The sequence below is a fragment of the Balearica regulorum genome, chromosome 9, assembly GCF_011004875.1.
Source record: "Balearica regulorum gibbericeps isolate bBalReg1 chromosome 9, bBalReg1.pri, whole genome shotgun sequence".
In the NCBI taxonomy this organism is placed as follows: Eukaryota; Metazoa; Chordata; class Aves; order Gruiformes; family Gruidae; genus Balearica; species Balearica regulorum.
In genome coordinates, this window is record NC_046192.1 from 27,241,707 (window position 1) to 27,251,019 (window position 9,313).

Consider the following 9,313-nt stretch of genomic DNA (forward strand, 5'->3'; position numbering starts at 1 on the left):
AACATATTGTTGGCTGTGTACCCACTATGCTAATTATTCCAAGTGATGTTTTACTGTGTCCAATGTGCTTGCCATCCCTCTAATTTTGAAGCCACTCAAACGTTTTCACAGTTAAATTTATACACAAACCACATTTGTCACGGAGTTCAGAAGTTGATTATTTCTGTAAGCATCTGAGAAGTTTGGGAGGATTCTGCTCTGCACTGAAAACAAAACATGACGGAAATTTTTGGTGTCATTGTTGAGCTTTGAAAACTCTAGGCAGAAACTGCTACTGGAACTTTTTTTTCTGATAACCAGTCTAAGTTTGCACCCTTCCAGTTTCACCCCATTAGCCATACAAATGTCAATCAAGGTAATTAGACAAAGGTCTTCACGATGAATGTCCCAACTGATGATGTTCTGTAGGGCAAGAGAGTTAGCTTTTCTCAAAAGCTCTTTCAACCAACGACACTGCAGATTGTATTGTGCGTGATATCACAGATTACAGCACGATTGATATCATACTACTATAAAATATGATCTGCATAAAGTGGCCTTGTAGTCTGAAAAATGCACTGTCATAACCTGAGAAAGTTTCTAGTCTGAATATCTCTAATACTGTGTGCAGAAGCACACACGTTCCTCTACTAATTCAAGAGAAAACTGTTTTCTGCTTTTTAGGGGTTTATTTCTTTTTATTTATTCATTAATGCTTTGGTTTACTTTATATCTGCACCTATCAAGTGAGGCTAACTGATGGCAAAGAGCAATTCAATTTCTACTACAAGAATTTACAGAGTGCTCCTTTCAGTAGCATCTAATATGAAGGATGTTACATTAATCCACAGATTAATTCCTGAAAAAGGAAATTTAAATGAGGATCCAGATTTTAGTTGTATAGAGGTCTAATATTTTTAGGTTAGAATTTTGCTAGCTGTTTGCACAAACCCAAAATTATCAGGGAAAATTTACTATTATAACTACTATGCCAATGCTACCATTAGTGTTGACCACTAATCTTGGTGGCAGCAAGAAAAATCTTGAAATTTATTGTAAAAATATCTTCAAATTTCTTCCTCTTGCAATGAACTAATTATTACAATATGTTTTGGCATATTAAATACGTCACTAGAGGAAAGAAAGGAGAGGAAGAAAAGGATCTGCTTTTCTTCCAGAACAAACTCGCCCAACTTACTAAGTTTCAGAAAAGTTGTACTTGGGTTTGTGGTTTTTCCATTCCTATGACAACTTTAGATATAAAAGAAAAAAAAATTAAATCTCCAAGGTTACTTTAGCATGGTGAAATATCGCAGTCCAATTCAGCAGAGAAGGAAAAGTTCTTGGTGTAAAAAACCTGCCTGCGCTCCCATCTCCACGGTGCATCCTCCCTCCTACGGGCTGCCCGACGCACACAGCAGCACCAGCGACCCTTTTCTAAAAGAAGCTTTTTGCTGTTAGATTCGAGTGCGTCTCAAATGATATGGGATTGGTTGTGTTGAGAGATATAATCTTCTATTCTTACAGCAGTTATCCAGTTATATATTTAACAAAAATACTTGGATATCTCAAATGAAAGGATTTCTTCTTTTTGGCCATGGAACGGTCTGTCTAGCACTACAAACTAGAGAGATGTCTCGCTGACAGTTATTAACATATTCAAAGCTCACAGTGGCAACATCTAGCACCACCACACCACCAATAATTCCCTGAAAGAGCAGATATTAAGCCAGGCTCCGGAGGAAGGAGAAGGAAAAGCAGTGAGCAGCCGTACAAGTGACACCTCCCAGCACCAAACACGGAGATCCACCAGTACTGACACAACTGCTCTCCCTCCTCTGAAACGCTCCACACAGCTCAAAATGCCTTTTCCCACTCCTCTCACATAGGGATGAATGTATCTTGTCAGTATAAGACAGGCTAGACTAAAATTCTTCTTTTACTCAGCAATGTCCCATTGGAAACCGCACGGGCAGTTGCTTTGCTGGTGTCCTGCCCTGACTGCAGCCCGAGCACCAACGGACACCCAGTTGCTTCGCAAACATTGGCATACCCTCAGAAGAACTTGTAGAGATCCCTCTCTGTTACCAATCGATATGCCCTGAACAACGGACGGATGAAGGGTTCTTAAATAACAGCTACTAGCTTGGCTCCAGAAAGAATTTGTCCAACTGGTGGATGAGGCCAACGCTCTGAGAAAATGGAGAAAGATAAATTCACCTGAAAATCACAATTAGACCTCCAAACAAGCCATTAGCAATCTGTGAAAAAGACCGACTACTGGAAGTTAGTATTGATTTAGAAGACTATTAAATGACAACATTCAGAAAGCCCCTCAGGAAACTTAAAAATGGTGAAATGATTGGCGTTGGAAACATTATCAGAGTGATGTCTAGCACAAGTTGCAAAATAAACCCTTGCAATTTCCGTAAGGTATTAAGCATAAGACAGAAGGAAAAGAATTCAAAACAGTGTAAAAAAAAAAAAAGTACCAAGTATTTATAGTGCCAACTGATGAAGGTGACAACTAACTGTAAGAGCAGGAAAGGAATTCCCTAACAGGCATGTCGTAGAAAAACATGAAGCATGTTGAGCACCCCTAACGACAAATTTTATGTATGTCAAAAAGCATCTGGTGACACACTGGAATTATGCTTTACAAAAGTATGGTATTCTATAGGACACCATCAAACAGAAATATTAGTAACAATTATTGATCACATGGATACCACAAGCAAAAGTATGATTATATGTATTCAATTCTCAATGCAAGCTTTTTTAGGAAGATGTGGCACATCCTTCTTAACTTACATTTCTTGCAATATGTCTACAGCATTACATTTCATAAATAGCATATTTTAATAAAACTGCACTAAAAACAGTGCCTCATAACTTTAAATTCAGTGCTTATTGTGTAAAAAAAAAAAACAACAAAAAAACCACCCCACACAAGTTGCTTGCCACTAGTAGCTACGGGAAGCAAGTATGTGCTTGATGGGCAGCTTCAGACGTGTCATCAGGGTCATGTTTTGCTTTCAAAATATTAAATTGCAAGGGGAGATTCAGCTTTTAATTTTACCAAACTAATTAATAGGTTTGAAACAAACCCTTCAATTCAGCTACTAGATTTTATTTTAAAAAATCTTCCCGCTACTTATGATGCACAATAAACAATTTTGACTGAGAAAACAATATTAAAGTGAAAATACACTTGAGAACATAGAGGAAAAAAAATGGAGAAACATTAAGTTTTGAAAGACAGTCCAAACTTCCACCTGAAGTAACGACTGGGAATATTCAGTAACGCGCGTGGCTCTTGTCAATACTGGAAAACATTACATTATCACAAGATTCAAGCAGTTAATGATGCTGCAGTATTTTGAGTTGCAACGCTCTCTTACCTAATTTTTATGACTATAGAAGTTCCATGTGGAATATTGTTTATTGTCCGTGCTAAAACTGGACACGTTCAAGTCCTCCTAGTCATCCCTAACGACACTGGTTGAGTATAATTTAACTACAGGACTTTTCTCTCTTTTAGAATCTCTATAAAAGCCTAACAAACCTTAGTGCGATAGTGATCAAATTTTGTGGTTTTACATAAACGTTCTATCTTTGCATGTGACACAGCCAAAACCAGCAGTCCGTAAGCCCTCCACATCTCGACCACCAGCGATGAGCGACAGCCCCTCAGCGCCACGTTCCCGCAGCAAACGCCGTCCGCATTCCTTAGCTGGCTCAGACACATGTGCCGCCTGAAATTATAATGCAACGGTCTGCTCCCATGGAGGACGTAGGATATCGAATTTGTTTAACGGAAATAGTCAAGTTCGTAATTTAAAGAGATTTTCCACTTACTGGAAAAACCAGCATTTCTGCCAGGCATTACATTAGAAAAGTAGGAAGCTCTAGATCTCCTAACTTTGCAAGCTAGTTCGTTTACACCAGTTGAAACATCTTAATGTCACTTCTCCCCCTGCCCCTGAAGAAAAGGCTTGTGCCCAGGTTTCTTCCTGAAGACAACGCACGGCCTCATGGCCAAATGCCACTCTAACAGCGGCAACATAGCATGTTCCTGCTCATGGTTTGCGATGACAGTAGCAGTAGCACATCCGCACATCGCAACTGAAAACACAACATGAATCGTAGTTGTGTCAAATACAGATCTCCTCAGCAAGTCGCCATTTGCCCGGGGTCAAATTTCTCTTTATGCAAATGTAGACAGTAAAATTCCAGTTTAAAAAAGAAAATCAAAACAATACCCAAAGGACTCAATAAATAAACACTAATTAAGTGCCCTCTATACATGATTTTGAAAGCCAAGCACAAATCCATCCCTCCATTTTAACTCATCCCTGATCATTTTCCTGGGGACATTTATCTAACCTTTCCCAATGCCTGATGAGCTAAAAAAAAAAAAAAAAAAAAAAAAAAAGGTTAAGAAAAAGCATAACAAGAAAAAGAAAGAAGAAAACCTAAGTTTCCTAGTCGTCTGAAGAGACAGCTATCCAAAGCTACTGGGAATATTTCCAAAGGGGGTCAGAAACCTAAAGCAAATGTTGTTTGCAATGAATTCCAGAAAAAGGGAAGCTGGTAAAGCTCAGAATATAAGAGAAATTCCCCAGCGTCACTGCAACCAGGACTCTTCTGGAGGCTTTATCAAGTGATTCTGTTTGTACATTCTTCTCAGGCTTGCTTTTCACTCAAAACCAGAGGAATCACACAAGGAAAAAAAAAAGTAATTGAAGCTAATCAACTCTTCATGCAATTCAGGAAACGCCTGGGAATGCAGTCTTCATACCTGCAAATCCAAAATTGTTCCAGGCTCCAGATTGCGGGTGTAGGCGGCCACGGGCACGGATGGGGGAAAGACGGGGTCAGCAGCCAGGCTGGGCAGAGCAACGGGGAACTGCACCGCAGCGACGGTGGGCTGGGATGTCTGGGGCTCGGTGGCCTCCAGTTAGAGACGGAGGCTGGAGCGCGGGGGAACAAAGCGTACGGAGATGCCGTGGTCAGTCGGGATGAAGAGGAGAGTTGTTTTGTGGGGATAAAGACAGCAGCCCGGCTGTTAAATGGATGGAGAACATACAAAGGAGAGGCTCCGTTCAGAGCAAAAGGAAAAGCGATCATGTTAATATACTGCCTAAATGGTGTCTTCACTGAAAAACCAACCACATCTCGTGAGTCTGTTCAATCTCCTCAAACACACCGGTACGGCAGCTTGGCAAGACAAGCTGCTGTTTCCATTGATGTGCCAAAAGCTTAACTAAAGTCCTGCATAAGAAAAGAGAAGTAGTAATCAAGGCACAAAATTACCAAAGACCACTCCGCACAGGTAGTAGTAATCGCTGTTCCGTATTAAAACGGAGACTGCGTTTACAGCTGCAGCGGGGATCCGGGAAAAACCTCAAACGACGGTGTTCCACCGAATTTACAGGTACCTACAGTATTTAGGGGTACAGGAGGCTGACAGGCTTAACCAGATCAAGTGATGACAGCAGCGCGGAGCGGGATCAAAATGTAACGCTGATAAATAGAGAATAAGGCACACTGGGGAGAACTTCTCACCTTCCTCACCGCGGTCTCAAAGAACAGTACCCATTCAGGAAAAAACCGTTTAGCACCAATGTGCGCAGCTAAGAGGAGACCTCAGCGTAAATCAGTAATCAGAAGAGACAAGGAACAAATGACAACAACTAAACAAAGGGGATAGATACATCATTTCATTTTACTATATTCTGTAAGCCAGTGGCCTGCCTTCACCTGAAATATTATACGTCCCAATTCTAGCAAATCTATCTCAACAGAGGACCCGAACCCCAGCTATCTTTTCAATGGAGTTTGATCAGATTATGGAAAAGATTACGTGATGTGTTTGTTTAGCATAGGAATGGTCAGATTCCTTTTCAGTCATTTATTCCTCATTAGGAGAGTTAAAAAAAAAAAAAAAGACAATAATTACCAAAGAAACTGAAAATAAAGAACTTGTATTAGAGAATACCTCAGGGGAGCATACAATATTAAAAAAAAAAACCAAAACCCAAAGGAGATGGAGAACTTGTAATCATTGTCTTTTTTGTACAGGAGCCAGAGCAAACAGAATGAATTTGAGGGTGGCAAATTGAAAACTGATAGAGGAACATTTTTCCACATAAAAAAAAAAATCCCAGAGAAGAATTCATAATATGAATTAATAACAGAAACGTAATAAGCGTATCTGGCATTATTTGAATTAACCCCCTACATTTTCAGACATAAATCAGCTTAAATGATTGGATGTTAAAATGATTTTTATGTCTAAGTCGGTGTCTCTCCTCTGATACAATCAATCGGTAACACACTCGGATATCGGCTACGGTAGGGCCAGCGTCCTGGCATAGTGAAGACCTACCTGTTCCAAAAAACTGAACATTTGAGAAACCATGGAAATGTCTAAATTGGGGAAATGTACCCGGAGATGGTACTGATTCTGTTCACTTTACAAACGGGATTTTTCCCAGCTTGCTTCCTGCCCAGAACTACCTTTCTAGTATTTACAATGGAGAGAGGAGAATTTGGTTTTCCTGCTATCCTGCTGACATACTAGCTGCGTGAAAATGCTCAGCAGCTAAAAATGAAACAGATAAAAATTATATTATATTGGCACAGCAGTTTGACACTACTACTCCTATGGAGGAGGATGAAATTGGGGAAAGAAAACAGAAAAAGAAAAGAAAACAAATGGAAAAATAAAATCTGAGGAATTGTCAGGCTGTTTACAGTCTCCAGTCACAGTAGAGAACTATTGATACTAATAAAAGGAAATACTCTTTTAGCACAAAATCCCTGATATTTTCTTTAGATAAATAGCCTGAACAGGAACAGAAACATTTTAAGCTCAAGAAACAGTTCATACTCCATTTCCTAAGACCTCCCATCCACACATACTAGCTACCGTTTAATGCAAATTACTAAAATGCTCCATTACGGCACTGAAATAGAATGGAGCATAACAGAAATTCTGATCTTAGACATTGTCGGACTTGTACAATTATCAAAGTGCGATATACATGAATTATAAGCAGAGAAAAATCATGTAAAGCACGGCATAATGGCGATACCTGTCCATCAAACACACAGATGCTTTGGGCACTTCCACACAAAATAAAAAATAAAAAGCCAGCATCAGCAACATACTAACTAGGAAAGGACAATCATTAGCCAAAAAAAAAAAAAAAAAGAAAAAAGAAGCGGAGCCAGAAAAGCCATTTTTCCCTTTAATGTACGTAAAGGCCACAGAAAGAACATGACTAATGATGAAGTGAAAAGAACAGCTTAACTAGCGACACATGCACCCCACCGAAGAGATAAATAACCAAGCGGTATCAGTTTGGGGAGGAAGGCTCTGCCAGCCAGAGCCAGCAGAAAATAGCTGTACCTTCACGGAAAGGTCCGGAAAACTTTTCCAAGCTGTGCAGACAGCCCTGTTCAGTCCTCCAAGACCGCCAAGGTATCAAAATCGGGAAGGAAAGGTACCAAAAGGGAACGAGGGGGCCCAGCCGTTACAATTCGGAGCCCAGTGAGAAGAGACAAAAGTGTTGGCATAACTATAAAGTCCCAGCTGCAAAGCTGCTAAACAACTTAATGGAATGTTAGAATTTTCTGTTAAAATACAAAAGAGTATTTTGACTACACGCTTTTTGTCCAACTGAATTTTCCTACAAAATTGAGATCAAAGGGGAAACCACATTACATTGTCCCTAAACATGCAGAGACTTCGACGCGTGCCGTATCTCAAAAGCAGAGGATTCCGAAAATCCTTTCCCTTCTATCATCCAGTACATAAGTGGTCATTAAAGCATTTGGATTTGTTAACTTTAATCACAGATTCTTACATACACTCCGCTTAACCAGGCTTTTCCTCCGAGAGAGACACGGGTTTCCCCAGCATCTTCAGAGAACCATTATACGCAAGGTGCTCAGGAAAATTTGCATCTTACTTTAGAATATTACCAAATCGAAATTTGGGAAATAAGTGACAATGGCTTACTGGAACAAAATCAAAGGCAGAAGGCAACGTCTGTGGCAAATAGCCCTGTACAGCTCCAACGTGTGTCTGTGATTTTCATGTGGCATTGAAATCATTTTGCATATTTGCTGTAGCAAGTGCTCCTTTAAAGGACCGTAAAACGTAACGTATTAATTTCAGTGAAAATTATTGAAAAAAAAGCAAGGAAAATGGCCTTCATACTGGAAGCGGATACAGAAAATGGATTAGCTACCCACCAGAAATACAGAGAGTTGTAAATAAGATTTAAAAAAAAAAAAATTGGCAAATGCAGGTCTTTTAAAAAGGAAAAACTACTAAAAAAGTTGAATTCACACAGCCCTTAATTCCACATGACTACTTTAATAGGAGAGAAAAATAGAGATAATACTGTATCCAGATACATACTAAAGGCTAAAAAATACCATCCACCCATTTATTTACTAGCAGTCTGGAATATCTCCTGTTATGTTTACATTTTCATGAAAACACAGTAACAATCACACAAAAAAAAATTTCAACATGTTGATAAATAGAAGAGTTGACAGAATAGAGACTTTTGCATCAACATCTTCATCTGGGCATTATTCTACGAATTCATGTAGTTCATAATGTACCCTTGGAAAATTATTTGGATTACAAATCTTTGAGCTGAATTTGAACTGAGGAAGAGAACCCTCTCGAGCAGTACAGGGTAAGCGTTAAGCCAAAATGAAAAGCAGCAATGATCTCCACTGCTTTAAAAAATTCTAAGGTGGTTATTATTTACCTTCTAAATATGGATTTCCATTTATTTTTTATCACTGTTTTTATATTTCTGGTACATTACGTTACAAAAGAAGTAGTGTGTACGTATAAAAATAGTATCAGATAAATCCAGGTTCTGAAAGCACCTTTTTGAATTAACACATTATAAACTGCTCCGAAGACAGCTACAGCTAAAGTTGGACTGACTAGAAATAAAGGCGCAGACAACAACAGATAACACAGATTAATTAAAACCAGTAGGAGTTTGTACTTGAATTACTGCTTTATTTTTCTCCTGCAAAGAGATTAGTTTTCTCTAAACATATTTTTGAAAGAAATACCTCACAGAAAAAGGGAACCACGTTCCCTTTGGAACCTGTGGATTGAAATGCAGTAATCGACAAATAGAAGAAAAAACATTTCAAAAGTGAAAAGCATTTCAAATATCACAAATATCTAGTTATCGCTACAGGAGCACTCGGTTTAAAAGTAATCTAATGTTCTATCAAAAATTATGCCTGGTTACACCGAAATTAATCTGAACTCAATCAATATTCTATA

The 9,313-nt window shown here is 38.9% G+C and overlaps 1 protein-coding gene across 1 annotated transcript in view; it reads right to left on the bottom strand.

Annotated features, from left to right (window-relative positions):
- Positions 1-9,313, bottom strand: part of RSRC1 (arginine and serine rich coiled-coil 1) — a 164,785-nt gene that overhangs the window by 72,660 nt on the left and 82,812 nt on the right. The window lies entirely within an intron of this gene.